General features: G+C 34.8%; 1 protein-coding gene, 1 long non-coding RNA gene and 1 pseudogene across 3 annotated transcripts in view; 1 reads left to right on the top strand and 2 right to left on the bottom strand.

The window, feature by feature from the left end:
- Positions 1–26,306, top strand: part of LOC145259688 (uncharacterized) — a 94,923-nt gene extending 68,617 nt beyond the window's left edge. The window contains exon 2 of the long non-coding RNA XR_013864183.1: positions 25,447–26,306. This is a non-coding gene — a long non-coding RNA (uncharacterized LOC145259688). The remainder of the gene's footprint in view (positions 1–25,446) is intronic.
- Positions 1–27,518, bottom strand: part of LOC145259686 (junctophilin-1-like) — a 629,234-nt gene that overhangs the window by 304,446 nt on the left and 297,270 nt on the right. The window lies entirely within an intron of this gene.
- On the bottom strand, positions 3,664–3,817 carry LOC145260121 (U2 spliceosomal RNA; annotated as a pseudogene).

Below are 27,518 nucleotides of genomic sequence, written 5' to 3'. Positions count from 1 at the left end.
CTCCCCCACCGAGCAAATTAGGCACAAGGCCAATTTTTAATGTGAGGAGTGAAGGGAGGGGGAAGGGAAAAAGGGGACCAGCTCCCGAGAGGTGGGAAATGGGAGCTGGTTAAAGGTCAGGCATGTGGGGTTGCCCCCACATCTGGTCTTTGCTAGTCATAGCTAGTCCTAGCTAGTCATAGCTTGCAGTATCTGCCGGAACAGATACTACACTTTGATCCTGGCCTGAAGGCCAAGAACAAGCCAAAGATATTATAGATGACATGGTTTGTCCTTGCGAAAATCGTCAATACTCGATTTGTACGCCATAGTTCAACCATTGATTTCCTATATGCCTTGAACCTGAAGAGCTGAAAGGCGTTCTTATTTGCATTAAAAAGGGTTCTTATCTGTGATGATTCTCACCTAAGGCTCACGCTGAGATCTATTTATGCTTTTTTAAAAAAAATTATTCACGGATTCTATACATACACAACTACTAATGGATAAATATGAGTTCAATCACAGATGTGATAATCGAATGAATTATTGCCTCATTAAATATTAAATGTTATTATTATTGCCTTATTAAATATTAGCAAGAAATCAATTATAAACGGCTGTTGCGATAACGTAAATTAATTTGCAAATGTTATGGAAAGAGATGGAGAGTACTGGAAATCTGGGGAGACTTGTTGTCACTCAAACGTCAGGGAACACCACCAGTTGTTCTCAAAGAGAAATCTTTGGTGTTAGCCCGTGTGAAAACTCCTAGTGAGTGAATAATCGATGCCTTTGTTAAGTCTCAAGAGACAATGGACATCCCCTGTTAGGGTAACTGCGCATGTAATTGTGAGGCAAGGGTTGCGCAATCCTCAGCCACACTTTTATTGAATCTGCACTGTTTGAGTCCAGTGGCAAGGAGAGGCTCAAGACTGACTGCGAACAATGCCGAGATAAGCAGAGAGAACATATAGCATTTGGAATTCCCAAATGGTCGCCCATTTTAACCCATAAATAATAATAATAATAATAATAATAATAATAATAATAATAATGGTGGGATAATATGTTCAGCCAAAAAGGAAAAGCTCAATATATATAATAGAGCAAAATATAAATGTGGGAATTATAGTTAAATTCTGTGGATTAAAAATATATGTAAATCTATTCAAGTCCAAAATTTATTGTTTGAAACAAGGGATATATGGAAAAGAATTATATTTATTTCCTTAATCCATGGATTTTCAATAATGGCTCATATCATCAGATGAAAATGTAGTTAGCAAAATTATTAATTATGAATAAACATATATTTTGCTTATCATATGGCCTAGGCAATCCAACGTTGAATTAAGTTCAATGATTTGTGGGATATTCATGACAGGTCGGATGAATAATAATCCAAGGAAAAATGATTGGAAGCAATAGAGTAATCCACAACATTTGAACAAATCCATACCGGATGTAACATCCAAAATATGTAAAGTTCTGACTTCCTTACTCCAAGAATGTCTGTTCCAAAGGCAGACGAAATGGTAAATATTTCTGGCAAGGTAAAAATCTGTTGGTGTTGAAAATTAGGAAAGTTCCGAAATCTTTGAGAGTGCAGAGACAATGTGACAGATTGGAGATCAATAATCAATTGCATTATATATCCACTGATTGCAGCCACGTGCATATGAATATACAAATATACAAACTTTATATATATATATATATATATATATATATATATATATATATATATATATAAACATATATATATAAACATATATATATAAACATATATATATATAAACATATATATATATATAAACACATCTATATATATAACATATATATATATATATATATATAGTAATTTATAAAATATATATATATATATATATATATATATATATATATATATATATATAGTAATTTATAAAATATATATGGCGATTAAGCTACACTGAATATTCTGCGTTTCATCCAACTATAGGATTCTTCAGGCGCATAAATCTATACTTTCGTATATTAAATTTATGTGAATAAATGAAGTTGTTATATATATATATATATATATATATATATATATATATTACATACATATATATATATTACATACATATATATATATATATATTACATGCATATATATATATATATATATATATATATATATATATATATATATATATATAAACATATATATGCCAACACGTACACATAAATGAATATATACAAAGGAAAACTAGATGTACAATACACACGTACAAATATGCGTATAAATTCAGATCACATAAATCTCCGATCTCAACAAATCTCCATTTGGTAAACATACAGACAAACTGTTCAAACCAAGCAGTTCAAACCAAAATATTGTGGATTATTTCATTGTTTTCGATCATTTTTCTTTGGATTATTATTTGTCCGACTTGGCAGGAATATCCAACAAATAATTGAACTTAATTCAACATTGGATTGTCGAGGCCATATCCTTCATTTACAATAAAAGAAGAGGCACCATTTAAAATCGCCGCAAATCATTTCTTCGTTTGCATATTTTAAAACTAAACATTAATCAGAAGTGACTTTTCTAGGACATTCATCGTTAAACCCAAATATCAGCTGACGTGATATTGTAAACAAATACTGACGCAATTTGATGAGCGACATTTTTATTATTTTTTATTTATTATTTTATTTTTTACGAATTAGCCCACCGGGCAAATTATTTCTCTTAATTTATAATATTCAAATATCGTAACTAGGGGCTGGGAAAACATCCTATTCAATTTTGTAACTTGAAAAAAAATTTAAAATTATGTTAGTGCCACCGTATCCCGGGGTTTTACTGAATCAACTGACATGATATTGTAAACAAACGCAGACGAAATTTGATGAATGGCATTATTGTTATTTTTTTTTTTAAATTTATTTTTTCCAGTTCGTTCACCGGCAAATTATTCCTCATAATATATAATAATCAATAGAGGATTGATTCCATAATAATACATACGGAATCTACATAAATTAAAATATCATGTTTAAGCGTATTGTACGACCAGGCAACTCCGGACGTCCAGCTAGTCATATATATATATATATATATATATATATATATATATATATATATATATATATATATATATATATTGTTTTCTTTATCTAACGTGACTGTCCAAAAGGGCTGAGCACTTAGCATCAACTTGACCTTGTGTCAAAACTGACCTTACGGTGCGGAGAGTAAATGCCATTTTCCTAAAGACCCTTTCTGCTATTGAATTCCGTTATCGTTGACCTTATTTTCGCAGTACAATCACAGCAATGTCTCTTTAACCTTTCGCATAGAACGGATTCTTCCTATAGACAGGCAAATCCAATTCTATCAATTCTTTGATTTCGATTACATTTAACAGCTTTTCGTTTTAGCAATTCGATTTCGGTTCGTTTAACAAAAAAAAAAAAAAAAAAAAAGAATAGTTTTGATGAGAGAAAAAAAATCCATTCCAAAGAATTCTTTTTACCCCCCCCCTCTCTAAACCGTAGTGGAAGAGTTTAAATTTAAGATAATCAATCAAGTGAGATGTTATGGGCGATTATGTAAAGGACCCTACTTGTTTGCTTCCCCACGAGGGCACAGTTTGACACAAGGTAGATTTTATTTTTCAATGTGAAGAAAATTCCCACTCCCCCTAAAAGGGGAACTCTTTGCTTTTAGTAAAAAAAAAAAAAAAAAATCACTTCAGTCTGGAAATGATTTCTCTTTCACTCACCGAGTACAGAAAAGATCCAGTTTAGTGTCAGAACAGATACTACACTTTTCTCCTAGCCAAAAGGCCAAGAAATCAATCATGTTAAGAGCCATATTTTTCATTATCCTTTGTCATCGTATATCATCATCGACATCATTGTCATTATCCTCCTCCGTTGTCATCATCATCATCAGCATCATCATCATAATCATCATCATCAGCAGCAATCATTTTAACGGCCTCCTCCTCCTCACCCTCCTCCTCCCCATCATCATCATCATCATTTTAATCTCCGTTTTACATGCTGGCATGTGTTAGACCGCTTTCAGAAATTGACGCCCAACCTAACGTATCTTTGGCCAGGCCTTTATTTATCCCTCTGTATCTCAAGATATTTTGGATGCTGAAATTCATGAAACTGGTATAAACAATATGCAATTCATATCTTTAAACTAACTCTCTCAGCCTACCTCCTGCCTTTTATTTTAATCTTATTTATAAAACTCACTATGTCTGTCTGTCTGTCTCCATATTTTTAAACTCTAACTCTTTCGAAACTAAAAGTTGCAGAGCGGCGCTAGGAGCCTCAAATGATTCGATCTTTTATGGACCGTTCTATTATGGGTCGGTTAAAATAGTTTTTAACGGGTGAAAATTGAAAAAAGTCGTTATACATTTTGTACATTCAGCGTAGTTTATTTTTAATCAGTTCATATGCGTGTCACGTTGATACAGTGGTAACGTCACCAGCTTTGAATGTTACAGTTTTGCTTCGGTTTCGATTCTAGCTGATGGCACCCAAATACTTTTTTTTTTTTTTTTGACTTTTGGAATCATGACTATAATAATATATACAAAATCTAGACAAATTAAAATATCATATTTAAGCGTATTTTACAACCGGGCAAAGCCGGGCGCCCCTTCCCCGCTAGTTTATTATAAGAAAAGATTTACAACTAACAGGGAGACCCGACGTTGCTCTGGATTGAATGAGGATCAACGAATGCTCCACACTTCCAATACTACTGTTGATTTTCTAAAATTATTTTTGTTGATTTATTAATGATTTCAATTAAAGTTTAAAATGTAAAAGTCAAGTATGATGGTTGGATTGTCCTCTAAACAGAAACATTCATTTCGAAAGCACCCATGTCTTATCAAAGAACCTATTGTTAATTTTAAACGCCTGACCCTTCTGCTTGTGATAAAACTTCTCAAATGTACTAGTGATGTTAGATTGTATGAAAATGTTAACTTTGCTCAAAATCGTCTGTTCCTTCTTTAATGGGATCTTTTTTTGAATATCGATTTTGCATACTGAATACGGAAGCATTCTGATACAAAACCTATTTAAGAACACCCCAGACGCATAAACAACGTTTGTGTTAAATTTCATAAAAATTGGCCCAACCATTTTGGAGTCCATAGGGAACGAACTCATACTCATACACAAACAGTAAAATTGCCTTTTATATATGTAGAGATTTTGTAAAGATAATTTAATAAAGGAATATATATATAATCTATTTTGTAATAAAAACATCAAGACGTTTTACGAAATTATTCCTATCTTAATCTTTACTTATATATAAACTAACCTGGGTGCCCGGTGTTGCCCGGGAGTTTGGCGGCGTATATTGAGCAAAATAAAGCGAAAAAAAACAAAAACAAGTGGTAGTAGGCAGGTAGGCTCGAACCCGGAAAAGAATGTGACACCCCTGCCACCCAAAAAAACGTGATGTCTTTGCTGTTGTGTCCATCGCCAAACCGGAAGTGGCAAAGGTTTAAATTAAGGCTAGTCAATCGAAAAGAGAGGATGACTTTCGAAAATATCGGCGAAAAAAGCTGCCGATCCTTGCAGAAAAGTGCCCAGTCGAGGGTGAAGGAATTAATGTTTTTAGGCAACTTTTTGATATTTGTCGTCCGAAGGGTCGATCTTCAAAAGGATACCAATCTTGTGAAAATCCGTCGCCTCTGTCGAAAGTTTTAGGCAGACATACATACATACATACATACATTTAAACAGGCAGGTGAAATTTATATTTTTGAAGCCACTTTGTGTATATAAAATCAACAGTAGGTTCTTTGATAAGACTGAGGCGCGTTCGAAATGAAGGTTTCTGTTTAGAGCACAATCCAACCATCATACTTGACTTTTGCATTTTAAACTTTAATTCAAGCCATCATATAAAAATAATTTTATAACATCAACAGTACGTTTTCCGCAGTGCAATATAGATAAACATGTATTGTGGACTAAGTCACTGTAAGGAGGCATATGAAGTTTCCTCCCGGTGCACCGTGGTGGGTCTTCGACTAGAACAGGCAATCAGTCGATTGGATTGAAAAAATGGGCGATTTCACTGATTTCGATGACAAGTGAAAGTGTGGAACATTCGTTGATCTTCATTCAATCCTGGCTAACATCGGATTTCACTGCTAGTATATATGTATATTTTTAAACATGTGTTGCATGCTGGTCTTTTGTCCCATTTTTAAAAAGGATTTCTGTTAAGTTTAAATAGATTTCTTAATGGATTGTTGAGTCATGACTTTAATTTATTTGAAAAAAAAGTTTTAAAAGTTACATTTACACGTGAATTGCGACAGGCAGACGATAACTATTCTGACAATTTTATTACACATACAAGCCGGTTCCTACTCGACTTGTCCGCATGTAGAAGAGAAAAATAGACTTATTTACACAGAAATGAACGATGCGTTTTCCATAAAACAAGATGATTCCAGAGTTCAACAAGTCATACCTGAAGAACGCTCAAGATGAAGACTATAGTCTGAATAATCGAAATAATACAATATGAATATTATTAAAGGACTGTAAAATGCTCTAAATGAGGACTAAAGATCAAATGCAGCAATATGCAAATGGCGGATCAAGTCAACTGTGAAAGCAAAACCAATCGGAACAACGTTGAAAAGATGGTTCTTGTACAGTGTAATCAAGACATTAAAAATGAAAATATCGAAAAACGTTTAAATTGTACGTATCCGTTATGAAATGAAGTTCTCCAAAGAAAAAATTCACTTAATTTTCATCAAGTAGTTTTTCTTTTACTGCGAAAAAAAAACAATTTGTTATGATACCGAGCAAAAGGTTCGATTTTTAGGAAGAAAAGCTAGTATTAAAGATGGGGAGGGAATGTAGGCGCTTTACAAGGAGTTATCTCCCCGTGGCGTTTATAAACTCCAAACAAAATTTAAAAAAACAAAAACAAAAACAAGATGCCTGCCTTCAACACGCTTTCATAAAAACGTGTTTTTCCACTGTAACCCCCCCCCCCCAAAAAACCTACTCGGTCAAATTAAGTGAAATTTTTTTTCAGAGATCTTCAGTTCAAAACGGAGACGCACAATATAACCTTTTTTTTTTTTTCGGTGTTTTCATTTTTTAATGTGTTGATTAAACTGTACAAGTACCGAAAAGATTAATATTTTCGGTTTTCTCAGATCCTCAGCTCTGAATGTCAAACAATGGAAACAAAAGGACTGCGTTAGTCTCTTCTGCTTTTGTCAAACTATAAAAATCTACCTGGAGCAGAAAAGATTTTATGCTTTGTTACTCAGGCTCTACAATGCATTTGTGGCTGGAATAACTACAAGGTGGAACGATAAAATTGTCGCCCTAGAAAAGACGACATGATTCCATTTCCGTTTGATGAAAACCGATTTTCTTTTTCATTTTTTTTTTTTTGTTGCACACCATTTACTAGTTGGCCAGTTGTGTACAAATCCCGAGGGTAATAGGTGCCTTCTATCATGTCTGAAAGTGACACAATGTTCAACGAGCAAAATCAGAGACGCACCGCTGTACAACTCATGCTCTCTACCAATCCAAGTTATGACAACAAGACCATTGCCAGCACTCTCAAAATGAAAATCCGTGCGGTTCAACTCTTGAGGGCACAACTGAATGCATTAGATAACCCTTTGAAGGTGAGGGAGTGGAAGCCCAAAGGCAAGGACACTGCCAGGAAGATCTGAACCAAAGAGTTCATCGAAAAAGTCTAAGCAATCACTGATGAGACTCCCCAGCAGCCTATTTGTCAGATTGTCAGAGATTAATGCGTTTCACACACATGCGTGAATGCATGTGTGAAGGAGGACTTGAAGTGTAGGTCCTAAAGGAGCCAGACAAGCCAGATCTTAAATGAGAAGACAAAGAATCTCAGGTTAACTAAATCCGTCAGGTTGCTCACCAAACTGAAGCATTCCAAGAAGCCTAAAATGCTCTGTTTTTTTTCGAATGAAAAGAACTTCTGCCAGGACCAGGTGCACAACAGCCAGAACCATAGGAACGTGCTCAAGGTGATTAAAACAAAGTTTCTAGCCACGGTTATGGTCTTTGGTGTGGTTTCAAATGAGGGCCACATCATGCTTCTCACATCTTCGAAGTCAACACCAAAGTGTATCTGGATGTGCTGAAGAGTGTGGTGATCCCCTGGTGGAATCAGGTGCCTGCTGGGTGTGGCAGAAGAACTTGGCACTGGCACACAAGTCTAAAGAGACCCAGGCTTGGCTTCAGAAGGAGTGCTACAACTTTGTACCCTTCTCTCACTGCCCCCCTCCTTCCCTAACCTGAACCTGCTGGACTACTTCTTTGGTCATACGTCGAGAACATCACCAACATGACTTCCCATAACATCAAAGCCAGCCTGATTGTTGCCATCCACCGAGTATTTGCCGAGCTCCCACCAGCGCTCATTGAAAAGGCATGCTCCCAGTTCTGGACCTGTATTGAGGCGGTGATTTAGGCTGAAGGTGGCTACATTAAATAGATATCAGCTCTACTACATAATCAACTTATGTGAATTGATTTTTTCAATAAAAGTTTTAAAATAAAGCTGTAGTGTTGTTTTCTTTAGGGCGACACTTTTAACGTTCCATTCCATACAAAAAATCTTCATCTCAAAAATTCAGACACGTAACGTAATTTAAGGATTATCGAATAAACTATGTTAAAGACGAGTTCGTTTCAAGATGAAAAGTGCTCGTATATTTGGCATGGCAGTCTGCAGATATGTGCACGTAAAATGCTGGAATAAGTTCGTTTTACACACTATTGCACTTTTACGTATGTCAAAAACTAGGATGAAGATGGACTGTGCAAGCTGTGATTGACCACATTGAGTTTTGTGAGTGACCACTTTGGTCTAAGGAGGTCGAGAGGCAAGTTGAGAAAGATGAAGAATATTTTACATTCTTGGTTTTATAGTCCAGATGTTAGCTCCCCCTGGTGTTGGTAAAAGGAATAACTGATAAGCGTATAAAACGCCCTCTAGTGTATGCATGCCTGCGTGAGTGTATGGAAAGGGAGGTAATGTTAGAGCATACAGTTCATTCAGAACAAAGTTTCAACTTGATTGTCTGATAAGACACAGCGAAGCTTTTCTTTTTTTTTTTTTTTACTTCTTTTTTCTTTCTATCTGCTTTTCTTTTTCGCTATCTTTCTTCTCCCCCTTTCTTCCGTTCTAGAGCTCTTCTTTCTCTTTCTTTTTAAATTTTATTTAATGTTGGACTGATTAATGATTAATCGGGAAAAAAAAAATGAAAATATTCCGATGCACAAAAACGATTCTTTTATTATTGGCTCACATGGAGCTTTCACACAAGTCAACAAACGATCGGTTTGGAGACCTGTGGTGTTCTCTGGAAGCTGAGTGACAAGTCTCTCCAGACGTCCAGCTCTCTTCACCTCCTTCGATAGCATTTGCAAATAAATCTGCGTCATTGCAACAGCCTCATACCATTGCTTTCTTGCTGGTAGTGGCCATTGGCTTGTACTGGAATTTGAGTGGCACTAAACCTCCCCACGATCCCAGTTCTCTTCACGCTTATTCAGCGGAGGTATGGCCAGAGCTCTCTCCTCGGTCTTTCCATCTACCTTGACCCTTCTCGGCTCTTTGGTATCACTTTTCTATTGGGGGGGGGAAGGGTGATGAGACAATGGGGGGATGCATGATGGTGGTGTAGAACTTGTTGATATGCAGCTTCGGCGTTCTTCATTCCCTGTAACGCTTCTTTGTTATATTATCTTGTGTTATTCCCCACATTCTAGGGGTTTCCTTAATATTTCAGCCGTTTTCTTTATCGTTAGGCGTTGTATTTTTGCAGTTATTTCTCTGATTCCAATTTCGGCCATTCTTTTTTCGAGGTTTTTCAGAATTGTTCCTAGTGCTCCTACTATTATCGGTACTATTTTGATTTTCTTCATCATCCAAATCCCTTTTAACTCTCTGGCTAACTCTGTGTATTTGCTTCGTTTCTCCTTTTCTTTCATACTCACATCATCATCATCATTATTATTATTATTATTATTATTATTATTATTATTATTATCATCATCATCATCATCGGTCTTTTTTTTTTATATAAAACTTAATTTTTCATTGCTGGTACAATGATAAACATTATTTTTTTAAACTATCAGTAAAACTAAAATCTATACATCGCATCTACATCCAACAAGTGCATTGTGATAGTTATGTCCCCTTGTTATAAATCTGAAGTTGAGAAGAGTTATTGCCCTTAGTTGTTTTTGTTCTTCATGAAATGGCGTCTCGTGAATAAAATATAGCTCTTGTCTTATCCATTTATTATCGCAGCCATCCTTACCGATAAACCACATAAGGTTGGATTTTAGGGGAAGCAGGGGACGGTTGATGCTATTGCTTTGGTTGTCGTCACAGTGATATTTACTTTCTATCAATATTTTTTTATTTGTTTATTTTTATGTTTAAAAAAATGTATGCACAAATTAAACACGTCTTAAAGTAATCTGATACAAAAACCCAAAAAACAAACTCTTTAGAGATTTAAAAAGAATCAGAATCGGTAATTATATCGGAATCGAGGTAAATTTTGGAATCGTCCCATCACTAATTTCTTTCTTCTCTTTCTTTTTTTTTTCTTTAATTCTGTGCCTTTTTTGTGATTCCATCTATTTCTATCTATCGCTCTTTTTCTCCCTTTTTTATAGTCTTCTTCTTTTTTATTTTATTCCTTCTTTTTCGTTTTTCTTTTCTTCGTGTTTTATAAATCTTTGCTTTCTTTATTTTTCTTCAATCTTTCCTTCCTTGATTTCTTTCCTTTTTTTTTTTGGTTCTCATTCATTTATATTTCCTTCTTTTCTTCTCCTCATTCGAATTCATTCTTTTTTTCTTTTCTTTCTTAAGCTTCACGTCTTCTTTCATTCTTTTATCCTCTCTTCCTCTTTTATTCTTTTCTTTCTATAATTCTTTCCTTCGTTTCAACTTTCATTCTAACCTCTTTCTTCAATCCTTTCTAAATTCTTCATTGATATCCTTTCTTTGTTTTCATTCTTCTCTTTCTATACATATGTTATTCTTTCTTCCATCATTTTTTCTTTCTTTCTTTTTTTGTCTTTTTTCATATTTCTTTCTTTAAGTCTCTCTGTCTTTTCTTTTCTCTAATCATTTTTTCATTCTTTTTTCTATAATCCTTAATTCTATTTTTTCTCTTTTTATTTATTGAAAATTTTTTTTTCTTACTTGGGAGTCGTCACTTATCAAGGCCCGAAGGCTACTCGAGGATAAGGGTTAATGAATGTAAGGTGGTAGTCCAGTAATCGTAAACGGTATAAATTGGGTGTTAATAAACATCTTTCTACTCATCTCCCTTCATAATGACCCCGCTAATTAAGTCCCTGATAGTAGCCCCCTGCTTCAAAGTGGCACTGTGCCTTGTTTGGGGTGAAAATTGAATAAAAAACATTTGATTATTTTTGGGGACAGCTCAACAAGAACTTGTTTACATTGGATTTGAAGGTTACATTGTCGTATTCAATTGGAAAGCAGGAGAACGGAACAGCGCTCCACAGGTGGTCAGTTCTGGGAAAGAAGCTTTATTCATGAAATCTGCATTTAGATTTAGGCATAGATAGAGAATGGAGGAAATCGTTTATAGTGGTTGTAGCCAGTTGAGTGTTTTTTTGTGAAAGTTTGGCAAGAGGGGACTATAGATTGGAGTTCAGTCAAGCACTTACTATGAAAATAACGATAGAGCAGAAACAGGTTCACAACGTCTCTTCTGTGGGAAAGGCGTTACAGGGAAGAGAAAAGGGCATCACCTACTAGATTTCAAAGTCGGTTTTGAACTCTATCAAGGCTGGATAGAGTGCGCTGAACAGCTCCTGCCCAGATGTGGTACAGTACTCCATTCTAGGACGTACTTGACTCTTATAGAGGATTGCATCGGCAGTGAGATACCTGCTGGTGCGATAGAGTGATCCAATCATCTTTCCAGCGATTTTGGCAACAGATTTTTCTTTCTCATTTTTTGTTCAATTCTTTCTTTCTTTAATTTTCCCTTTCTATACTTTTCCTATCCTTTCTTTCTTTTTCTTTTAAGACCTTCTTTTTCTACTTTCTTTCTTATTATTTGTTCAATCATTTCTTTCTTCTTTATCTTCCTTTAATTTTCTATTTCTTTATTATTCTTTCTTTTTCTTTAATTTTTACTACTTTTTTCTTTTTCTTTTTCTTCACTCTTCCTTTCTTTCTCATTCTTTGTTCAATCCTTTTATTCTTTCGTTTCATTTTTCATTTTCCCTTTAACACTATCAATAATCCCCCCCCCACTCTTTATCTGTGCCTAAACCTAAACGTAGATTCCATAAACAAAGCTTCTTTCTTAGAACTGCACGCCTGTGGAACTGTCTTCCGTTTACCTACTTTCCAGCTGAATACAATATGGTTGTCTTCAAGTCCAATGTAAACAAGTTCTTGATAAGTCGTTTCACTTAAGTTAACAAATTTTCTGAATTTCTATTACTGACAATTACTATATTGTCCAATTGACTACTGTACACTCTTTAACCCTTATCCTCGAGAGACCCCTGGGTCTTGATAAGTGGTGATATCTTTGTTAAAAAAAAAGTAATCTTTTTTTAAAAAAAGCATTTTCTTCCTTTTTTTCTTCATTTTCCCTTTCTTTGTTTTATTATTTGATCATCTTTATTTCCTTTTTTTTTTATCTAATTTTTTTTCATCAATTCTTCCTTGTTTTTTTTTATTTTCCTGTTTCTTTCATTCTCTTTTTTTGCTCGTTTCTTTCTTTAATCCTTTCTTATTTTCCTTTTTTTATATTCTTTTATTATTTCTTTCTCGTTAATCTTTCCTTCAGTTCATAATTTTCCATTTTCTTTTTCATTATTTGTCTGTTTCCTTCATTTTCTCCCATTCATTCTTTCATTTTTCTCCTTTCTTTCTACTTTCCACTTTCTTTCTTCAGTCCCCCCTTTTCCATCTCTTTCTTTTTTTCTAATCCTTCCTTTCTTCTCCTTCATTCTTTAATCCTTTCTTCCTTTTCATTTATTATCCCCTCTTTCTTTTCTTTTTCCTGTTCTTTCATTCTTTCCTTCCTTTTAATTTTTCTTCTTTTTCATACGTTCCCTTTTCTCTCTTCAATCCCTTTTTCATTCTTTGTCTCTTTCTTTCATTTTCTCCCATTCATTCTTTTCTTTTTTCTCCTTTCTTTCTACTTTCCACTTTCTTTCTTCAGTCCCCCCTTTTCCATCTCTTTCTTTTTTTCTAATCCTTCCTTTCTTCTCCTTCATTCTTTAATCCTTTCTTCCTTTTTACTATTCTTTCTTTTTTACCTGTTCATTAATTCATTCTTGTATTCTTTCTCCAAGTCTTCTCTTCCGTCCTTCCTCTCCTTACTTGTAGTATACATTCATCAATAAGCAACGGCCAAACTAGGGTCTCAAACATGCCAACCACCATACCCCCCCACCGCCCGAAGAAGACTAGATACATTTCTTCCCGTCGAATGCTATTCTTCAGAACAGAACAGATAGCCACTGCACAGGCAGACAGCACAGGCAGTGGCGGCAGCAACCCTAAGATGAAGATTAAAAAAAATTCCCAGACTTGGTTCTTTGAGTGTACGTCCACCTACAAATAAGGAATGCGAGGAGAAGACGGCATGAGTAATTTTGGCGGCGCTGTTAGCTTAGAATAAACAACCTGCAAATCTAAAAGATTAACCAGAACCGCCGATTCCACAGAGCCTCCTTGTTTTCCTTTTTCTCTGATCTGAGACAGGTTCTTGGCAAGAGGAACTAACATTAGAATTTAAATCCAAAAATCTATTAGTGCTTCTGAATTTTTGAGATGAGGATTGATTTTTTCGTATTATTCAGACAACTCTTCTCATCTTGAATGTTATTTTCACGACGTTTAAGTCGATGTAACCTCCGACCTTCTTCAGGTGTATCTTTTCGAGACTCGGGGAATCCATCTGTCAAACTCGGGAATCTACACAGAATTTCGAAGGGAACATTTTATTTAATTCATGGTTGTAGCATGTCCTTGCTCCGTCAGCCATGACCAGGTAGAAGACCTAAGTAATTCGCAATTGTAATTTGAGTGTCTCCCACTGTAACTTATAACTGAATTTTACCAAGTACTTTAGCCATTATGCCATGGGTCCTTGAAGAAGCTGCATCGACCGAAACGCTGTGAAAATAACAGTCAAGATGAGAACAGTAGTCGGAAGAATCCAAATAATATAAAAAATATTACTTTTTTCTCTTGTTTTCTTTTACTAGACGTGTATGGATTTTAAAGCAACTAGGTCGCTTACTGGAGTTTATGATATGTCAACTCCTGTTAAGGGTCATTTTATACCAAATTCACTTGTTCTTTGTTTAATTTCAGTCTTATTTTATTGTCCCCATAAACATAACATACACATATGTAATAACAATGTACGGCACTCGTCTGCTTTCAATAAAATCCCCCCAAATTATCTCCCTTTCATTATTTCATTGTCTGTTTTACTTATTTTAGACCAAACCCGTACATATTTTTAAAAGGGACTTAGAGATTGCATTATGTTGCGCAGGTTTAGTGGATAGACAAAAACTGAAGAAAATTAAAAGATATAACAGTAGAATAAGCCATACAAATTCACCTTTTATTAATACAATATATATATATATATGTGTGTGTGTGTGTGTGTGTGTGTGTGTGTGTGTGTGTGTATATATATATATATATATATACACTTGTGCCCGATATTATTCATACCCCCCCTTGAAAATTGAGTTTATTAGGTGTAACTTTGTAAGAATTTATTGTTTACGTCCATATTGATACATATTCTTAATAAACCTCTTCTTATCATTTTCGTCATTTTAAAATCTCGGGATACTTGTAATAAAAGAAATATACAGCTATTTATAAAATCTGCAATATTCAAAAATAATCATACCCCCTTATTTTTTCAGCATTAATCGAGTTTCTGACTGTTTGTTTCCTGTTTGATTCTTATTTTGAATGCTTTTATACAACCTTTGATTAATTTCATTTCGTTTTTTGCATGTTTCAGAAATTAAAATGATATTAACTGAAAACCAATAAAAGAATAAAAATTATTAGAATGGGGAAGAAAAAAGAGCTTAGTAATGATCTTAGGACTAAAATTGTGAATTCACATAAGGATGGTTTAGGTTACAAGTCAATTTCCAAGAAATTTGAGGTCCCTACAGCAACAGTACAGAGCATCATCAAAAAATTCCAGAGCCACCACACAACAAACAACTTGATTGGTAGAGGAAGGAAAAGTAAACTGTCTGCTAGAGCCACCAGGAATATTGTAAGAAGTGTTAATGCAAATTCAACCACCACTACTAAGGACATTTTAGAAAATCTGGAGTCTTCTGGCATAAAAATATCAAGGCAAACATTGCAAAAGACTCTGCATGAAAATGGTCTGAAAGGAAGAAGACCAAGAAGGACTCCATTGCACACCGGAAAACACCTTGCAGCACGTCTAAAGTTTGCTAGGACCCATGTGAACTCTCCAGAGTCCGTTTTCTCAAGTATTTTGTGGACTGACGAAACAAAAATTGAATTGTTTGGCCATATGGATGCTTCTTACGTTTGGAGGAAGAAAGGAGAAGCTTACAACCCAAAGAACACCATACCCACGGTCAAACATGGTGGTGGTAGCCTAATGTTTTGGGGCTCCTTTTCGGCTAGTGGTCCAGGTAGTTTGGTCAAGATAGATGGAACCATGAAGAAGGAGCAATATTTGGAGATACTCCAGAAAAACATTAGACAGGATGCGGAGAAGCTCCATTTAGGACCAAACTGGGTCCTTCAACAGGATAATGATCCAAAACATACTGCCAAAATAGTCAAGAAATGGTTTGAGGATAATCAAATTAATGTTTTGGAATGGCCTAGCCAGAGTCCCGATCTGAACCCTATCGAAAACCTCTGGCACATATTGAAAACTGAGGTTAAAAAGCGGAAACCTAGAAATTTGAGGGATTTGGAGAACTACTGCATTGAAGAATGGTCAAAAATCAGTGTTGATGCTTGTAAAAACCTTGTTGATAAATATCCAAAACGGTTACAGGCAGTTATTAAGAATAAAGGGCATGCTATTGACTATTAGTAAGAGAGGTATGAATAATTTTGAACTAGTGCCATTATTGTTTTTCTTTGTATAATGTTTCAAACTTGCATAATTTATTTATTTGTTGAGTTTAAATTAAATGCTTATGCTTGATTTATTGTTTGAAATCCCTTTAATATTGTCTACCTTCTGGTTTGAGCAATATTCTTATAGAAATCTCAAAGATCCGAGGGGTATGAATAATATCGGGCACAAGTGTATATATATATATATATATATATATATATATATATATATATATATATATATATTTCTGTGGAAATATTCTTTAATCACTTATATTTCCTTTTTATATATACACCAATACTTATTTAAGAAGCTGAATCTAATTACAGAGAGTATAGTGAATGAATGACAAAAATCTATATTCCAAATTTCATGATGTTGACCATCTTACAATTTATTCCTTTAATTCAGTTGAAATTGTAAGCGTCAATTGAATTAAAGGAATAAATTGTAAGATGGTCAACATCATGAAATTTTGAACATAGACCTTTGTCATTCCTTCATTCATTATATATATATATATATATATAAATTATGAATCAGTTTCAAAAGGAGAAACAAAAAAATTTGAAACTGATTCATAATTTACAATTATTAATCTTTATACTCAACATTAATATAGCTCTAGAATACATATACCTAATGAGCTTATTATATATCTACAGTACTGTGAGCAATATTCCTTTAAAGTATTAATATATTAAATTAAACTTTGCTTTTCTAGATTGGTTGGTTGTTTTTGTTTTATGGCATATCAATCCTTTTCAGGTTATTTAATGCCGAATCCAAAGATTTTGAAGAAATATTTTTTTAATAGAATATATTTGTTGTTTTCACGTCGGTTTCTATTCAACCCATTGTTGGGACCCTAACAGGTACTACCACTCCGGGTCAGAGTGGACCTGGGAGCAATGGTAATTAAAGGGTGGCTCCACACTCCCCAAAGCCCACAAGCTGGGGCCTCACCACTGGATATAGTTTAAGGTCATATCCAGGACCCCCATTGAGGGACTTTTACCCTCTGCAAGGGGGCAGTCGGCGTATTCTAATGCCCCACCGACAGGGCCACGCTTTTCTAGACTTTCGGTCTAATTCCTCCCACCGTCCCTCTCACACACACACACACACACACACACACACACACACACACACACACACACACACACACACACACACACACACACACACTGAGGTTACTGTTTTCATGAGGTAAAGAAACCAATGACGTGCAACAAGAGTGCTTAATACCGAATTAGCACAGGTTACACTCGTTATTTGTTTTTACATGAGCAGTAATATGTTGCTACACAGTCATGAGCATGTTTCGGTCAGCTAGCTATTAGTAACTAGACTACACACTTTGCTTTCGTTTAAGCTGTATCACCTAAAACGGTCTCTAGTTACCAGTAGCTAGCAGACCAAAACATGCTCATAACTGTATTGCAACATATTACTTCCCATGTAAACACAAATAAAGACTAATATATATATATATATATATATATATATATATATATATATATATATATATATATATATATTATTATTATTATTATTATTAATTTTATTTATTAAATATTTAAATATTTTTTTATTTAAATATATAGAATTATAAAACTCAGATCAGCTTGCTTGCTTGGTCGTTTAAACCGTCTATCCGGTTTCAGCCTTCCGGTTTCCAAAACTTCGTCTGCCTACCTATTTCATGACTACCCTGTCTTAAGCCTGATATTAAAATCCACTCCTGCTATTCAAAGCATATACAAGGTCAACAATATTTTTTTGTTTTAACTTATTTTAATGTGTTTTCCTTGCAAATAAATGTAATTTAACCCCGCTGATTAAAAAAAAACTTATTTAAATGTAAATACACAATATATAACAATAATCATATTTATAAGCATATTTACTGCTTTTAGTAGTGCTCATGTGGATTCTGATGATTTTTTTCAGGCCTTACATTGCTTGTGCAATATCATGGAGTTAAAAAAAATCATGGTAAATTCGGACATTTGTTTTTTCAAGTCCATTAAAAATTCAGCTATTATATTTTTTTCAAATACATTAAAAATTCGGCTACAAGTTTTTTCAAGATTCATGGAAAATTCAGTTATTATTATTTTTTAAATACATTAAAAATTGAGCTATTATATATTTTTTCAAATAAATTAAAAATTTTACTACAAGTTTTTTCAAAATTCATGGAAAATTCAGCTATTACTATTTTTTAAAATCCATTAAAAATTGAGCCATTATATATTTTTTCAAATAAATTAAAATTCGGCTACAAGTCTTTTCAAATACATGAAAAATTCAATTTAGTTTGAAATTCTTTATAGATTCTAGATTTCAATATAAACATTTGCAAGTTCGAAAATAGGCATCTGAAGACGATCGACAGTTACATCGGCCGAAACATTGTGAAACTATCAACCAAGTTGAGAACAGTTGTCTACGTAATTCAAAATAACATAGAAAACCTTTTCTTTTCATCTCTTCAAACAGCGTATCAATACGAGTAATCTTAGCATATTTAATATTCAAATAAATTCAATGTAGGATATTGATTTCTTGGATCATAACAACGACACCGAGAATATTTAGTTACATGCAATATGGTGGCTGGGTTACATTGTAGGATGTATTCTTTGTAGGTCATCTGTTGGAAGGAAATTGGGTTCGTAAAAGACTCACTGTTATAAATTTAGCAGTGCATCTATTACATCTCTCTATATATACTAGTAGGCCGCCCAGCATTGTCCGGTCGTAAAATACGCTTAAATATGATATTTTAATTAATGCAGATTTCGTATTTATTATTTAAAAAAAAAAAAAATGACTCGTACACCACCACCGAGAATCCAAATCAAAACGTTTAGCTTACGGTTTCCTTTTTCCTTTGACGTTAATACCTGAGTTATGAAGACATGTTTGCTGCAAGGCTAAAAATTAAAACATGAACCAATAGCTATTACGTTATGCATGCATATTCGTAATGCCGTTTATTTATCGACTACAACTTGTATGTATATATTATAGGCTTGTATGCATATCTTATAGGTTTGTATGCATATCTTATAGGTTTGTATGCATATCTTATAGGTTTGTATGCATATCTTATAGGTTTGTATGCATATCTTATAGGTTTGTATGCATATATTATAGGCTTGTGTTTTAGTAAAAGGAGTAAAAGGGGGCAGGTGCTTGGGCATCCCTATCACCCCTCCCTTTGAACATGTTAGAGAATGGTTGCGCAGAAGCAGTAAATTATTTGTCATCTGTCTGTCTGTCTGTCTATCTATCTATCTACAGGGCTCCACATGCAAACGTAGATTCCATGAGAAAAGCTTCTTTCTTAGAATTGCACGCCAGTGGAACTCTCTGCTGCTTGCCTGTTTCCCACCTGACTACAACCTGGACATCTTCAAGTCCAACATAAACAAACTCCTGACAAACCGCCCCCTTAAGTAAGACACTCTATCAAAACCCCCAATACTAATGATTACTACAATACTATCTCATTGATTACTGTACACGCAATAACCCTTATCTCTGAGTGACCTTTGGCCCTTGATAAGTGGTGACCCCGATGTAAAAAAAAAAACAAAAAAACATCGCGGGTGAAACAGTCGCATTTGCGAGTATTTCCAAAGTGGCGACTAGTAATAATGAACCGATCATCTTTTGGCGATTGTATTTCTTTCATTGACAACCTTCCAAAGCTCGCTACTGAGTGAAAAATATTTTTTCAACTTTCTTTTTAACGAACAAAGTTAAATTATTTAAACAATAAAAGTTTAATAGAACAACATACTCCCTTTTTTAACGAAGGCTGTTTAAAAAAATATCTGAAGAAATTGGAATGTTTATACCTTCAAGTCTCAACATAAAATTTGTTGTATATTTAGAATTACACTTATTAAAAAAAAACACAGAAAAATCTTTATGGTGTACATACTCGTCACAGAACGAAGATGTCATATTCTAAAAATCATATGGGTTTGGCTAGTAACTTTTCTATTTGGTTAGCAAACAAAAATATTTAGTTGTCAAAGATCAACTAAATATAAATTTGTCTGTAGATCCCTAATCTATCTATCTATCTATCTATCTATCTATCTATCTATCTATCTATCTATCTATCTATCTATCTAGCCATCCATCCATCCATCCATCTATCTATCTATCTATCTATCTAGAGATGAGTGGACAACAGAGAATTGAACCGTCATGTTAAACATGTCAAACTCTGTGACCAGTCAAGTTTGTACTGGAAAGTATCCAAACAGGTGACAGGACGTGACGTGTTGCATGTCACATGTTCTAGTTGGTGCAAGAATCATTGAGTTGGATTTGAGATGACAAGAGGGACATATAGCTTAATTGGGTCACCTCATAAGACGGGGGGGGGAAGAAGTCTGGCTTGAGGTAAGTTGCCTGTCTAGCCGCACTGATGAGCTGTGAAACAGTACTGCATGATGTGGATGACTATATATATAACTACTTAATTTACTCACATAAAATTAATATACGAAAGTATAAATTTATGCGTAACCTTTAAGTATTTACTTCAAAAGTGCTCAATATGTAGGTAGAGCTAGTTAGTAAGTTATAAAATGTATACAGCGATTAAGTTACACTGAATATTCCACGTTTCATCCACTCTTCAGGCTTATATATATATATATATATATATATATATATATATATATATATATATATATATATATATATATATATATATATATATATTAGTAGCCTGGCAATGCCACAGGGGTGACAACCAAGCAAAAAACAAAAAAAAAACAAAAAAAAAACAGAAAAAAAGCCTAAAGCAACATTCATCCCAAAGCAGCAAAACAGAAGCTGTCTACCAGGAGACTACATATACAAATATAGACAAATTTGAGCAAATTTTTTTGGTTTGAAAATATATGTTCTTTTTTTACCAATTGTCATAAAATGTTAACCATAGAATAGTTTTATAATCTTCAAGACGCCTGTAAATTTTTATGTAACCTCGTCCCAGAGAACCAAAGATATGAGAATTTCAATATTCAATTTGGTTATATATATATATATATCTATATATCTATAAAAGTGAACGTGTCTGTCTGTCTGTCTGTGTGTGTGTCTGTCTTTGTACATTTCCCTACGCAATAATTCTGTCAATTTTTAGTCTATAGACTCGAAATTTGAAATACCGGGTACTGAGATTTGGGAAAATCGATGTGACGGGTGTCAGCCAGAAATTTGGCTGTTAAGGGGTCAAATTTCAACGATTTGACCTTTAAGAACTCTACCAAACTCCTCCGACAATTTTGGGTCTAGACACTTGAAATTTTAGATATAGGTTCCTTGAACCTGGATCTAACTTAATAAAGTGATTTGAGCCCGAAACAATAAATTTTAAGGGGTCATAATAGGGGTCAAAGTTTTAAAAAATTAACCATTTTTTTTGTTTTTTTGCTTTTTTTGCACAGCATACACCTCCAAACACCCGAGCAACGCCGGGCACCCCTGCTAGTATATATATATATATATATATATATATATATATATATTATTTATTCCTTATTTGCTACTTTCTTCAAATGCTAAAGTTACCTCAGCAAACACCCATCTATCTAGATCTATATTTATACTGACAAATATCTTTATTTGCATTCATAAAAATGTTTGTCAAGGAGGTTAAGCTCAAACAGTTTAGTGCTTGTCATTTGTTTGGACTATGGATTTTCCATGGCTTGATGAATGCTCTGCTTGGAAAAGTTCTTGTTGCATTACAAACAAGACTGCTTCCCGGATCTTATGTTGTCACTTGTTGTCTGGAAGCACCAATTACATCTGCCTAGCCGGTGATAGCGTAAAAGGAGCTGTCTGACATAGAACGAGACAAATGACGACTTGGTTCGAATAAATACTGGTTGTTGTATTACAGGATACTATGTATATCTTAAAGGCTTATATATTATAGGCTTCTAAGGGGGGGACAAGATTCTTCAGGTCCGCTCAGCCATGGATGACAGAACAAGAGCTTGCTACTCCTGTAGATCCAATAAAGTCTTCTGTTCAAAAATCCATGCAGATTTCAGAAAGATTCCCGAGTTTGACAGATACACCTAAAGAAGGTTGGAAGTTACATTAGCGGAAACTTTACTAAAAAGATAACTAAAATAAGAAGAACAATCCAAACAATGAAAATTTCTACTAAACACTTTTATAAGTTTTTAGTTCTCTCCCTCCGCAAAAACTTAGACACCAGGGTCGGAAAATGTGATTGAAAAGTCAGCGCACCAGAGGAGGAGCACATTGACCTGCAAAAAAAGTGCCGGGCAGCCCCGTCGGCATCCCCCGACAAGGGCGTCGCACGCGATTAGCAATAAACTAACCCCTTCTCAAAGAGGAGAAGGCAAGGTCTGCAAGGGTGGACTTCCTAGAACTGCACAAAACTCTCACCTCAAAATCAACAAGGGCCAGATCATTACAATGGGCTACTCTCTGTTGATTTTGGGGATCCGAGGATAAGGACGAAAGCTTGATAAGAAGAATTTTTTTTTCTGTAACTATTCATTCCAAACACGGCGTTCTCAACTCATGAAACAAATTTCAAAGTTTATTTCTGTCTTATCTAATAACCTGTTTTTTTTTTTTTTTTTTTTTTTTGCCGTCTCAATCAATGTTTGAAAAAGGCCATTATCAGTCGTAATGATGCGTTCAGTTGTCGGTCAGCTGGCTGAAAGGTTTGTAACCGCCAAGCGAAGTGTAAACATTTCAATTAATCGATCATTTTTTTATGTGTGAAAAAAAAAAAAAAAAAAAAAAAAAATGAAAAAACGTAATTGAACGCTAATAATAGAAAATAGGGGATGCTAATAAAAATGTGACATAAAGAAAAAGGTAATCGAAATATTTAATTAAAAAATCTATAAATTGTGCTTATGATTTTCGCAAACAAGTTTTCTCACGTCCAGAATTGATGAAACACGAAAACGTCTGTGTCAGCTGTTGGCAATTGAGACACTGTACCCTTTTAAGACCCTCATTCTCACTAAAAATCGCCAGAACTAAACCTGATGTCCCCTTCTTCGTTATGAAACAATTGGGGAGATGAAAGAAATCGTGACAAGAGTCATTGACACGCTCACACAAGAAAAGGATGGAATACTGCTGCCATATTTGGGCAGGAGCTGCTAAAACAGCCTATCCTGCCTTGACAGAATACAAAATAGACTTCGTGGCTTAGTGGGGGATGCCCTTTTCTCTACCCTGCAACCTCTCTCCCACAGAAAAGACGTTGCGAGCCTATCCTTGTTTTATCGTTATTTCCATGGCAGGTGCTCGTCTGAACTCCAATCTCTGCCCCCCCCCTCGCCAATCTTTCACGAAAAACACCCGTCTAGCTGAATCCACTGTGAAAAATTTCCCCCACTCTATATCTGTGCCTAAATCAAAACGTGGATTCCATGAACAAAGCTTCTTTCTAACAAAGCTTCTTTCTTTGAACTGCACGCCTGTGGAACTCTGTTCCGTATGCCTGCTTCCCACCTGACTACAACTTGTATGTCTTCAAGTCCAACGTTAACAAATTCCTAATGAACCGCCCCCTTAAGTAAACACTTCATCCAATCTCCACACTAACGTAATGTACTTGCAATAACCCTTATCCCTGAGTGGCTTCCGGGCCTTGATAAGTGGTGATCACCGTGTAAAAAAAAAACAAAAAAAAAAAAAAAAACTTCCGTGGGCCTTCCAGAAGTTGTTGGAAAGGTACAAAAAGTGCATTGCAGTTGGAGGAGATTACTTTGAAGGGGATTCAAGTTTCATGCACGTACTATCAATAAAAGTGCCTATACTAAAAAAGCCTGGAAACATAATCACATCAAAACATGAGGATACTGCCAAAAGCTGCTGCAAAGATGTTGGGCTCCCTATACTTTACTAGAAAAATTACTCACACCAGAGAGCATCCTATATCTTTACAAAGCTGCAATTCGTCCGTACATAGAGCATTGTTGCCACATCTGCGCTAGTGAATTTGCCACTAGTCTCTCCCTCTTAGACAGGGTTGAAAAAAAAGTCTCAGATCTAATAGGTCCTGCACTATCGACCAAGCTCCGACCTCTGTAGCATCGTTACAATGTTTCATCCCTGGGTCTGTATGGCAAGTACTTTAATAGAACTTTTAATGGCGAACTCGTAGAACTTGTGCGGCCCCCCCCTCAACATACATACTCGTAACTGACAAGCAACAAAATCCACCCCTTCACCGTAGAGGGTCCCAATCGCTGGAAAGTCTTCTACACTAATAGTTTCTTCCCTCAGACAGTTTACCTTTTGATATGCCCCGTGTAAGGGATATATTTATTTACAGTATTCAAGTAATAACCTTATTAAACGGGTATTGTAGCCGGGGATGATATTTCCTTAAGCATGAGGCTTACAGCATATCTTTCGACGCCTCTCCCTCAAATGGCTCTATCAGTCGATATTTACGGCTTAACCAGCCAATCATATTCTTGCAAGGAGGAAAGACCCGGACGTACTCATATTCATTACGTTACCCTGGAATTCCCTCCCTGATCCCTGTTTCATCGACTATACTAACATGCATGAATTTAAATTTAATGTAAACATCTCGCTGCGCAACTCCCCCACTTAGAATGTCCCTAATTCGCATGTGCCTTGCTTTGAATGAATAAAAGTTTTACAACAATATTAGCGTGTAATTGATGGGGATCAATTTGAAGTCGGATTTAAACCCAGCATAGCCGATTCCATAACCTTCGGTGTTGTCGGAGGAGAATAACTGTTAAATGCCTGAGTAACCTCCCGTACTTATCTGTGTCTACGGTGTTGTGGGCATCCCAGTCAGGAAAAATAAAAATATATTCATCATAATAAGTCGGCCGTGCAATTCTCCAACGTGCCTCAGAGCCAATCTGCAACGAAGCAAGCAGTCAAGAGACTTCAGTTGGCATCTCTGCTCGGGCCACTACATCAGTGAATGGAAATTATTGATTTCATATTTGCCTTCATCTCAAATGCTTATAACGACTTGTTGCGATAATTCAGCGATAGTAACTACACTTGCGTATCTTTTATAGAGGGCGTTCCAAAAGTCTTGGGCACATTTCAAGCCCTCACATCTGCTTAACTATGAATGGTAGTAAGATGAAAGTGGTGCCATTTTAAAGCTAAATGCTTTAATTTTATTTTGTAAGGTGATTGATTTCTTTTCATGTCTTTTCAGAAACAGTAATGGCGTTCACTCAACCAGAAAAGGCGTTTTGTGTGCTTGAATGTGCAAAAAATGAATCCTGGACACTTGTTCAATGCGCATTTCGCAAAAAAGATCTGAAATCCTGCGATTTTTTTGTGGGGATTTGTAAAAGGACTGCTGTATGTGCTTCCCATTCCAAGAGACGTGGATGAGTTGAAGGACCGAACAACAGAAGCTGTTGCAACCATTGACAATGTTATGATACGTTTGCTGGGACACGTTTGGCAAGAATTGGACTATCAGTTATCCTCAGCCATATATGATATCATAGAACATGACAAGTCATTCTGAGAGATGATCGTTTTTTTTTTTAAATATATATATATATATATATATTATTTATAGTTATGCCTCGGAAGTAGAGTTAAAAGCACATCTTATTTTTCTTTTATTAATATTATTTTTTCCTTTTTTGTGAATTATTCCACGGATTTCTGCGTTTGGATTATTATGGACGATCTTCTTCCAATTACGGGATTTCTTTGGATTTTACTTGTACAAATGGAAACTCTTTTAACTTTCTTGAAGTTTTACACTTGGATTTTACCGTCACTGGATTTTTTTATCTTCCACCAGACTATCCACTATCCATTCATGTGTAATCACCTTTTTATTTACCATATTCCCTCTGCTTAACTTATTTTGTTTTCAAGTAAGATCTTTGACTTATTTGTTGTTTCATCAAATACTTCTGCATGCAAAATCCGATCCTGCATTTTGCTAATTCCTACCCTCTGATGAGAAGGAAAGTATTTCTTCGAAACTCCGCGGATTAAGGACTATCCATTTATCTAGTGTTTCCTTTTCAGATTAAATATGTTTTTAACTCATTTCAAAGTGTTTTTAACATATTTCATTAACTGTTTGCTCATATATATATATATATATATATATATATATATATATATATATATATATATATATATATATATATATATATATACAAGTTGTTTCAAAAGTAGTCGCCACATTTCAAGTTAATGGATAAATTGAGTGAGAAAGAGTCTGATGACTTAATTTTTCAACAGGATGGGGCGCCACCACATTGGAGCTTCAGGGTTAGACAGTTTCTGAACACAACACTACCAGATTGAACATCTTTGAATATTCCATGAAAAATTTGAGATTACAAGCTTTTTGAATATTCCATATGCGTTTTTATATTCTTGATAGTCTTCGAGATATTCGATGTCAAAATGCGACCTAGACTTTTGGAACACCCTGTATGTCTGCTGTGTTCAAAAGAATGACAACACACTGATATATAAAAATATAATACATCTTTGTTCTCGATGACAGTTATGAATGGTTGGTTGCTAGGAGGGAGATACATACACGGAAATTTGATTGCTCGATTCTTATTGGGTTTAAATCATCAACCAAGAACGATATCCTTTTCGATTGTTATTGCATAAACATTTCTGGCCCCTTGAAACGTCTTTTTTGGGAGGATATGGTCGATGTAGCCACACCAAAGGCGTTTTATTCGGACATTGTCGTTTCACTGGATTGACCTGACTTTGATTACACCTGTGTAATCTTTTGTCGAAAATGACTTTTAAACCAATCTACTTTTATATTAATTGTATTGATCTGACTATTTTTGTCATCTTAAATGTTATTTTTACAACGTTTTGGTCGAATTGGCCTTCGACCATCCTCAGCCATGTTGGTTGCTGTTTGGAAAAGAACAGAGAAAGTTACTGGCTCAGTATATATTTTCGTATTCTTTGAGTTAGTCTCTATTTTATGGTTAATGTTTCAAATTTCTGAAAAAAAAATTGGTTGACAAAGGGGAGGCAACTCTAATAAAGATTGACAGCGGATTTTCTCGCTTTCATCACCAAAATTGTAAGGGTGCTCAATCTTTGTCTTTTGTACAATTAGAGGCTCCCAAATGCTATAGCCATAAAATAGAGACTAACTCAAAGAATACAAAAGTATCTACGGAGCCAGTAACCTTTCTTTTTTCTTTTCCAAACAACAATAACAACTAAAATTCCTGAGGATGGTTGAAGGTCAATCCGACCGAAACGTTGCAC

This window comes from Euprymna scolopes, chromosome 35, assembly GCF_053919585.1.
Source record: "Euprymna scolopes isolate OS-2025 chromosome 35, ASM5391958v1, whole genome shotgun sequence".
Lineage (NCBI taxonomy): Eukaryota > Metazoa > Mollusca > Cephalopoda > Sepiida > Sepiolidae > Euprymna > Euprymna scolopes.
This window is presented reverse-complemented; position numbering and strand designations above follow the sequence as displayed.